The sequence below is a fragment of the Mobula hypostoma genome, chromosome 8 (genome assembly GCF_963921235.1).
Source record: "Mobula hypostoma chromosome 8, sMobHyp1.1, whole genome shotgun sequence".
Taxonomy (NCBI): Eukaryota; Metazoa; Chordata; class Chondrichthyes; order Myliobatiformes; family Myliobatidae; genus Mobula; species Mobula hypostoma.
The window spans coordinates 98,857,859-98,868,280 of NC_086104.1; positions in this window are offsets into that span (position 1 = coordinate 98,857,859).

Consider the following 10,422-nt stretch of genomic DNA (forward strand, 5'->3'; position numbering starts at 1 on the left):
ATTTGCTTTTGACTTTTCCCATTGAACAGCAACTTTTAAAATCCAAAAGCCAATTTTATATACATGGACACAAATCAGGCAAATTATTAGCTGGTCGGTTAAAAGCAAGTATGGCTGGAAGACAGATCCTGAAAATAAGAAGACCTGATAAAACTGCAGCGGTAGATCCTTATGAAATTAATAAGATATTTATGGATTTCTACTCTAATATCTATGAGTCTGAATTTTCAGCTAATATTACCTTTATGAATAGTTTTTTTGCAAAAAGTGAATATACCTAAAATCTATATTCAAGATATGAACACATTAGATGCACCTATTAAACAAGAGGAAATAGCAAGGGCTATATCCTCTCTTCAATCAGCTAAGGCTCCGGGACCGGATGGATATACAGTGGAATTTTATAAGACTCTTACTGATATACTTGTACCTCATTTATGTCAAATTTTCACTGACTCTATATCCTCTGGGACTCTCCTGAAAACTTTCTATGAAGGTTCAATCTCTTTAATTCCGAAAAAAGATAAAGATTTATCTGAATGCGCCTCTTTAGACCAATTTCTCTATTGAACATGGATTTTAAAATTCTCTCTTAAGAGTTTGGCAAAAAGACTTGAGAAGATCTTACCTACTGTTATTTCTAATGACCAAACTGGATTTATTAAAAATAGATATTCATATTTTAATATTTGAAGATTATTAAATATTATTCACTCTTCTCCGTCTAAAGAGTCTGAATGTGTTGTTTCTCTTGATGCAGAGAAAGCTTTTGATAGGGTGGAGTGGTCTTACTTGAGGTTTTGGAAAGATTTAATCTTGGCCCGGGATTTATTTCCTGGATCAAATTGATCTATCATACTCGTATGGCTGCTGTTATAACTAACAATCAAAAATCTCCCTATTTTAGATTACATAGGGGTACTCGACAGGGATGCCCTCTCAGCCCTTTATTATTTAACTTGGCCTTAGAACCCATTGTTATTGCTCTTAGAGCTTCTAACACTGTTCAGGGTATTAAGAGGGGAAAAAGTACACAAGGTTTCGTTATATGCAGATGACCTGTTAGTTTATATTTCAGATCGTAGGAAATCTATTCCTTCTATGTTATCTATATTTTCTGAATTGAGTAGTTTTTCTGGGTATAAATTAAATTTACATAAATGAGTTATTTCCTATTAATAATTACTCAGATCTAAATTATCAAATACCTTTTAGTATTGCTAAAAATTACTTTACCTATCTTGGTATTAAAATTACTAAATATTTTAAGGATCTCTATACATATAATTTTTTCCCATTAATTGGCTACACCAAACAAATGCTTTCTAAATGGTTGCCTATGACATTACTTTACTTTATACTTTATTGTCGCCAAACAATTGATACTAGAAAGTACAATCATCACAGCGATATTTGATTCTGCACTTCCTGCTCCCTGGATTACAAATATTAAATATTAAAAATATTAAAAATTTAAATTATAAATCATAAATAGAAAATAGAAAACTGGAAAGTAAGGTAGTGCAAAAAAACTGAGAGGCAGGTCCGGATATTTGGAGGGTACGGCCCAGATCCGGGTCAGGATCCTTTCAGCAGTCTTATCACAGTTGGAAAGAAGCTGTTCCCAAATCTGGCCGTACAAGTCTTCAAGCTCCTGAGCCTTCTCCTGGAGGGAAGAGGGACAAAAAGTTTGTTGGCTGGGTGGGTCGTGTCCTTGATTATCCTGGCAGCACTGCTCCGACAGCGTGCGGTGTAAAGTGAGTCCAAGGACGGAAGATTGGTTTGTGTGATGTGCTGCGCCTTGTTCACGATCTTCTGCAGCTTTCTTCGGTCTTGGACAGGACAACTTCCGTACCAGGCTGTGATGCACCCTAGAAAAATGCTTTCTACGGTGCATCTATAAAAATTAGTGAGGGTTTTAGGGGACAGGCCAAATTTCTTTAGTTTTCTCAGGAAGTAAAGGTGCTGGTGGGCCTTCTTGGCAGTGAACTCTGCTTGGTTGGACCAAGTCAGGTCATTTGTGATATTGATCCCAAGGAACTTAAAGCTTTTGACCTGTTCCACTTGCGCACCACCAATGTAAATAGGGTTGTGTGGTCCGCTACTCCTTCTAAAGTCAACAACCAATTCCTTCATCTTGCTGACGTTGAGGGATAGGTTATTGTCTTCGCACCATGCCACCAGGTTCTTAATTTCCTCTCTGTACTCAAACTCATCATTACCCGAGATACAGCCTACAATTGTTGTGTCATCAGCAAACTTATATATTAAGTTTGATGGAAACTTGGCTACACAATCATGGGTGCACAGTGAGTACAGCAGGGAGCTGAGTACACAGCCTTGTGGAGCACCGGTGCTCAGAGTGATTGTAGAGGAGAGCTTGTCCCCTATTTTTACAGCCTGGGTCCTGTCTGTGAGGAAGCTGAAGATCCAGCTGCAGATCTGAGTGCTAAGGCCCAGGTTCCAGAGCTTAAGAATCAGTTTATTTGGAATGATGAAATTAAAGGCAGAGCTGTAGTCAATGAAAAGGAGCCTTACGTATGCGTCTTTATTCTCCAGGTGTTCTAAGGAGGAATGTAGGGCCAGAGAGATGGTATCTGCCGTTGACCTGTTGCTCCAGTAGGTGAATTACAAAGCATCGAGGTTGATTGGTAGGCTGTGGTTGATGTGTGCCATAACTAATCTCTCAAAGCACTTCATAGCAATCGATGTCAGAGCCACAGGTCAATCGTCATTTAGGCATGCCACCTTGCTCTTCTTCGGCACTGGGATTATTGTTGCCTTCTTAAAACACGAGGGGATCTTAGACTGAAGCAAGGAGCAGTTGAAGATGTCAGCAAACACTCCAGCTAGCTCGCTTGCATAGGCCTGGAGAACCTATCCTTATCATTAATAGGTCAAATTAATGCTATTAAAATTATAGTTTTACCGAAATTTTTATATATATTTCAGGCAGTTCCTTCTTTTGTTCCTAAAATTTCTTCGACAGAATAGATTCTATAATTTTATCTTGTATTTGGAACAATAAAATCCTAGATTGAGTAAACCATTATTACAGAAATTAAAAAAGGATGGTGGTATGGCTTTGTCTAACCTTAGAATGTACTATTGGGCAATTAATATTCAATATATTACTTTTTGTATTCACTATTCAGATATACATTAATGTCCTTCATGGTTGGATCTAGAGGTAAAAGTGGTGAAAGGATTCTCTTTGGCCTCTTTACTGGGAGTGCCTCTTCCCCTTTTGTTTTCTAAGATTAGCAGACAAGAATTTAATCCCATTATTAAACATACATTAAGAATTTGGTTTCAGTTTCGTAGATTTTTTGAGTTAAATAATTTTATTCTTTCTAGTAATATCCATCTCAATTATGTTTTAAACTATCAATTTTGGATAAGGCCTTTTTAATTTGGAAAACCAAGGAAATAACAACTTTTTCAGATTTGATTTTAGGGGACTGTTTAATGTCTTTTTCTCAGTGAATAAATATGATTTATCTAATGTACACTTTTTTAGATATTGACAAATTAGGATTTTTTACATGATTTGTTACCAAATTACCCTCCTGCTTATCTACCTAATATGACAGATGTTCTCTTTCAGTTTAACCCATTTCAAAAAGGGTTGATAGCTATAATCTATAAACGGTTTTTGAGTTCACAAATTATGTCTAATGATAAAATTAAACGCGCTTGGGAATCGGAACTTCAAGAGTCATTTTCAGATAATCAATGGAGTAAAATTTTTCATTCGGCTAACAACTCATCTATTTTTGCCCGTCATTGCTTGATACAGTTCAAGGTAGTGCATCGGGCCCATGTGTCAAAGGATAAACTAGCGCGTATTTTCTCTAATATTAATCCTATTTGTGGCAGATGTAATATTGAGTGGCCACTTTAACTCATTTGTATTGGTCTTCTATAAAGCTAGATAACTTTTGGAGAGACGTTTTTAAAACACTATCAAAAGTTTTGGATCTGGATCTACAACCTAATTTGCTAACGTCAATTTTTGGGATTATCCCATCGGAAGCAGGAAATATTCTTGTTTCCACTCAATGTATGATAGTTTTTTTGACCTTACTGGCTAGGAGAGCCATTTTATTGAAGTGGAAGGATTCTAATCCACCGACTGTCTTTTATTGGCTCTCCTCCATTTTGTCCTGTTTAAGTTTAGAGAAAATAAGAAGTGGGACATTTGATACATCCTTTAAATTTGAGCAAATATGGCAACCTTTTATCCAATATTTTCATTTAATTTGATTTATTACTCTTTCAATCTTTTGTTTCAAAGTCTTAGATTTGATCAGAAGGTCTTCCTTTCTTTCTTTTTGGTCGTATCCTCAAAATGGACTGCCCAGTTCCTCTTTTTTTTTGTTTTGTTTTGTTTTTTTTATATAGTGTAGTGGGGGTTTCTTTTCTTTTCATTTAAAACCCAATGTTTTTTCCTTTCTCTTCATAAACTAGTAAGAGGAGAATTGTTATTTTCATTTTTAAAATTATATATCTTATACTAGTTTAACAATATCTATGATTTTGACAATGTCTATCTTAATCTTGGTTTATACTGTTACTGATATATATATTTGAACTAATTCTCCTCTTGATTGTATTTATGCATTTTTAAAATCAATAAAAAGATTAATAAAGTAAAGTAAAGAATCATTGGGGGGGAAGATGAAATATCAAAGCAAGTCAGCAAACAATATCAAGGTGGATAGAAAAAGCTTTTCAAGTATATAAAAAAAATAAGAGAGATGAGAGTGGATACTATTACAAGGGAGAAGGTGCTCAAAATGCTGAAAGACCTAAAGGTACACGAGTCTCCCAGATCAGATGGATTTTACCCAAGGGTTCTGAAAGAGGTAACAGTAGAGATTGTAGAGGCATTAGTAATGATCTTTCAAGAATCATTGGACTCTGGCATGTCTCCAGAGGACTGGAAAATTGCAAATGTCACTCCACTCTGTAAGAAATGAGGGAGGCAGCAGAAAGGAAATTATAGGCCAGTTAGCCTTAGCTCAGCGGTTGGGAAGACATTGGAGTCATTGCTAAATGTGATGTTATGGAGTACTTGGTGACACAGGACAGGATAGGACAAAGTCAGCATGGTTTCCTAAAGGGAAAACCATGCCTAACGAAGCTGTCGGACTTCTTTGAAGAAATTACAAGTAGGATAGAGAAAGCGGATGCTGTGGATGTTATATATTTGGATTTTCAGAAGGCCTTTGACAAGGTGCCACACATAAGAATACTTACCAAGATAAGAACCCATAATATTACAGGAAAGTTACTAACATGGTTAAAGCATTGGCTAATTGGTAGGAGACAATGAGCAGGAATAAAATAATTCTTTTCTGGTTAGCTGCCAGAGACCAGTGGTGTCCTGCAGGAGTCGGTGTTGGGAACACTTCTTTTTATGCTGTATATAAATGATTTACATGTTGGAATAGATGGCTTTGTTGCCAAGTTTTCAGATGACACAAAGATTGGTGGAGGGGCAGGTAGTGTTAAGGAAACGGGAGGGCTTCAGAAGGACTTAGACAGATTAAGAGAATACTTCATACTTTATTGTCGCCGAACAATTGATACTAGAGCATACAACCATCACAGCAATATTTGATTCTGCACTCCGCGTTCCCTGGAGTACAAATCGATAGTAAATATTAAGAATTTAAATTATAAGTCATAAATAGAATAAATAAATAAAAAGAAAGCTGGTGGGCTTTCTTGGCAGTGCACTCTGCTTGGTTGGACCAAGTCAGGTCATTTGTGATATTGACCCCAAGGAACCTAAAGCTGTTCCACTTGCGCACCACCAATGTAAATGGGGTCGTGCGGTCTGCTACTCCTTCTGAAGTCAACAACCAATTCCTTCGTCTTGCTGACGTTGAGGGATAGGTTATTGTCTTCGCACCATGCCACCAGGTTCTTAGTTTCCTCTCTGTACTCAAACTCATCATTATCCGCAATACGGCCTATGGGCAAGAAAGTGCCAAATGAAATACAATGTTGGAAAATGCATGGTCAGGCATGCGCGTAGTGGAAATAAATGTGCAGACTATCATCTAAATAGGGAGAAAATCCAACAATCCAAGATGCAAAGGGACTTGGGAGTTCTTGTGCAGAACACCCTAAAGGTAAAGTTACAGGTTGAGGCAGTGGCAAGGAAGGCAAATGTAATGTTAGCATTCATTTCAGGAGGTCTAGAATACAAAAGCAGGGACGTGATGCTGAGGCTTTATAAGTCACTGGTGAGACCTCACCTTGAGTACTGTGAACAGTTTGGGCTCCTCATCTAGGAAAAGATTGGCCATTGAATCAAAGGTTATGGAGAGAAGGCCAGGGAGTGGGCTGAGGAGGGAGAAAAAGAGGATCAGCCATGATTAAATGGCGGAGTAGACAAGAAGGGGCAAATGGCCTAATTCTGCTCTTATGTCTTATGTCTGATGTCTGACATTTCACACAGAAGGATATGTGGAGAAAGCTGTAGAGGTAGATATATTTACAATATGTGTAAATTACATCTGGACAGGTACATGGATAGGAAAGATCTGGAGTGCAGTAGTCCAAATGAATGCAATTGGGTGTAGTTGAGTTTGGCAGCTTGGTCAGCATGGATGAGTTGGGCCAAACCACTTAAAAACAGGAAAAAAGGGAGAGTAACCAAAATCCAGGAACAAATGCATCATGAATGGCAACGTCCAAAAAAGCAAATCCACAGTCACGCTGATCAGTCCTGGCAACATGGATCCCGAGCCCCTTCACTTTTCTCTGAAAGCAATGAGAGAGAGAGAGAGGAAGACAAGTCAAAACAGCAAATGGCACTGAACACCTGCCTGTTCTCTGCTCTTGTCTTTGTCAGCTTCAAGCTTGCTCGATGACTCAATAAGAGAGAAACAATGGAGTCAATCATGGGCTCCAGGCTGTCAGGCCTCTAGGCCACACTCTCTGTCCCAAACCTCATCGAACTTCCTCACAGACACCAAAGTGCCAGATCACTCAATTGGCCCAAAAACACAACACCAAAGTGTAAATCACAGGTTCCAATCGCATACGGCTTCGTAGTAGAATCATCTTTGAAGGTGGTAGTAAAGGAAGTAGTTTTGTGAACTATTAGTGGGATGTTGCTGTTGATCACGTTGTTTGCTGGTGACATGCTGGAGCAGCAATCAGGCTTGCTGTGGTGACCAGAACAGGACACACTGCACCAGTTCTGTGTTATCTGTGAGCTTGGAACCCAGCACCTATCCCCGCCATCTACCACTGATCACAGATATCTTGTCTCAGAAGCCACAGTCCACCATCACGCTTAGTGTCACAAGTCTATCTGTTAATATGGTAACTGGGATGTTATTTTTACAGTTGTACATGATGTTGGTGAGGCCACAACTAGAGTATTGGGTACAGTTTGGTTACAATGTTATAGGAAGGACACCATTTACATGGGGAGAGTGCAGAGGATTTATGAGAATATTGCCAGAAAAACAGAGACTGACCTTTAGGGTCAAGTTGGACAAGCAAGGGCTTTATTCCATGGAGCACGGGAGACTGACTGCTGACCTTATTGAGCTGTATAAGAACACAAGTGGCACCGTGGTTGTTCTGTCATTCTTCCTAGGGTAAGGGGTTGAAAGACTAGAGAAAATAGTTTAAGGTGAGAGGGGAAAGATTTAAATGGGATCTCAGTGACAGCCTACTGACACAGGTGGTGGTGGCTACATGGAACAAGCTGTCAAAGGAATTGTTGAGGCTGACACAATAACATTCAAACAATATTTGGAAAAGTACATAGAAGTACAGAGATGGGTTTGGGGGCCAAATGTAGGCAAATGGGACTGCCTAGATGGATATCTTGATCAGCATAAATTGGATGGGTGCAATGGCCACCCCCCCCCCAGCACTACTAATAACTACACATGCACATTGATCTGTTGTCCCTCTCTCTCCAAATTGAGTACATCAGTTAAACTGACCTCCGCATGCATTCTTTTATTTAATTGATATGTAGTTCTACAGACACAACAAGTACAAAGGATCTTGGCAGTTCTCATCTAGGATTCACTAAAGGTTAACATGCAGCTTGAGTGGTTGGTAAGGAAGGCAAATGGAATGTTAGAATTGATTTCAAGAGGAGTAGAATATAAAAGCAAAGATGCAATGCCAAGATTTATTAGGCATTGGTCAGACCGTACTTGAAGTAATGTGAGCAGTTTTGGCCCATTTATCTAAGAAAGGATACGCTGGCACAGCCTCAGAACAGAGGAGCATCCATTTAGAACAGAGGTGAGAAAGAATTTCTTCAGCTAGAGGGTGGTGAATCTGTGGAATTCAATGCCACAGGTGCCTGTGGAGGCCAAGTCCAGACTGCAATGTCTTTCTCTTCAGTGAGTTCAGCTGAGAACAATGTATTGCAGTCCATATCCTCTGGCCCACAGACAGGTTAACACTTTGATCCCTAATGCTGGGTGTGTACAGGCCTGTGTGTTCACTGCACGGTGTGGAGAGTTTTGTAGGTCTCTGTCCTTACGGTGAAGGACAATGTTGGAAAGTTCATTGTCCGAGTGGAACATTGCTGACTGTTTCTGGACAATGCAGTGTGGTGTGTTTTCATTGATTCCTGTCAGTTCTCTACTGGGATGTAGAGGTCACACGGTGCAGTATGTTACCTGTCACTTTGTAAAAACATTTCTGCGGGCTTCCAAGTAAACTGGAATATTACTAATTATAGATTGAGTACAACCTTTAAGAGGAAACAATTCACATTTGTGAATATTTAAACAGAGGCCCGAGGCTTTAGAAAAAAACGAAATACAATTTAAAGCCAATAAAATTTCTGAAATATCATTTAAGAAGAGTTGTATCATCTGCAACCTGACTAATCAGAAAAGAGGAGAGAAATTGTGTTTGTAAGTCAAAGACCAAAGCATCTGTTTATGAAACTAAGATAAACGGAGAGGAACTTTGTCTATTTTGTAATTACATAAAAGAAAAAATTTCAATCCACCAACCTGGGAAAAGACAAAAGAAGGAATACAACTCCATATAGAAGTAGGATTACATAAAAAAATTTTAATCCAATAGACAAAGTTCCTCTCCGTTTATCTCAGTTTCATAAATAGATGCTTTTATCTTGATCTTTGAGTTACAAACACAATTTCTCTCCTCATAGTTATTTTATCTGGAATAACCACAACATAACTTATAAGAATAAATCTTTGTTTTATAAAGGTTGGTTTGATAATAATATTTCATTAGTTTAAGTTATTTAATTCAAGCAGTACTTTATTGAGTTATACTGAGTTTTTATCCACCTTTGAATTTCCTGTGACTCCAAAGGAATTTGCTGTTGTCATGGATGCAATTCCCTCTGGTGTAATTATGTTGTTTAGAAATACATCATATTCAGTAGTTGAATTACCCAGCTTGGATCCATCCAGTACAGCTGTAGGAAAGATTTGTTTTCCTCTGTCTTTTAAAAAAAATAACAGAAGCATTAAAAAGTTTGTTTCAAAAAGACATTACTTCTAATCCTACGGCTGCTAGTTTTTGGAATAGTCGCTTGGGGAATCTGAGGTGGAGTATTTGGGGCTTATTTAATAAATTTTTATTGAGGAATAAAATTAAAGAAATTTCATTTAAAATTGTACATAAATATTATCCAACCAATGTTTATTTGACAAGGTTTAATTCTGATATTCAAACTAACTGTTCTTTTTGTGGTTTATATCCAGAGGATTTATTTCATCTGTTTTGGGATTGTGAATATGTTAAAACATTTTGGTTTGATGTTTGTCAATTTATAGATCAATATATTAATTTGGATTTTACTTTTTGTTTTGAATATGTTTTATTTGAGTTTACTAATAATACCAAATCTCATAGGGATCATTTATCATAAATCTTTTGTTAATTTACAGCAAATTTTATATCCATAAATGCAAATACAGCAATAAGAAACTTTCATTTATATTTTTTACGTCAGACTTCAAACTATACATTAATATTCTGAAAACTTCCCATAACCAGAAAGCTGTAAAGACTGTACAAATTTGTCAACGTTTCAGGTTATTTCTGTAAATGTTTTTGTTTTGTGACTCCTTTTAGATATAGTTCCTTCTGTCCAACAGTATTTAGAGTGGTTTTCTTTTTTGTTTGTATATTTAAAGTTAATAGTTATATAATTGCTGCTGCTTATGTTTGATTCCCTGGCTTTGTTAGCATATGTTTAGTGTTTTTGTTTGTGTTCAATAAAAATTAAAATTGATTAAAAATATTTTTTAAAAGTACACCAGCTGCAAGTGAAACTCCACAGAGCAGTGACTAAACACAACGGCTCTTTTAACAGCCACTCGATGTCTCGATGAAAGAATTGCTCCAATATTTCAATAGTGAAATATAACAAACCATTTATTGGAA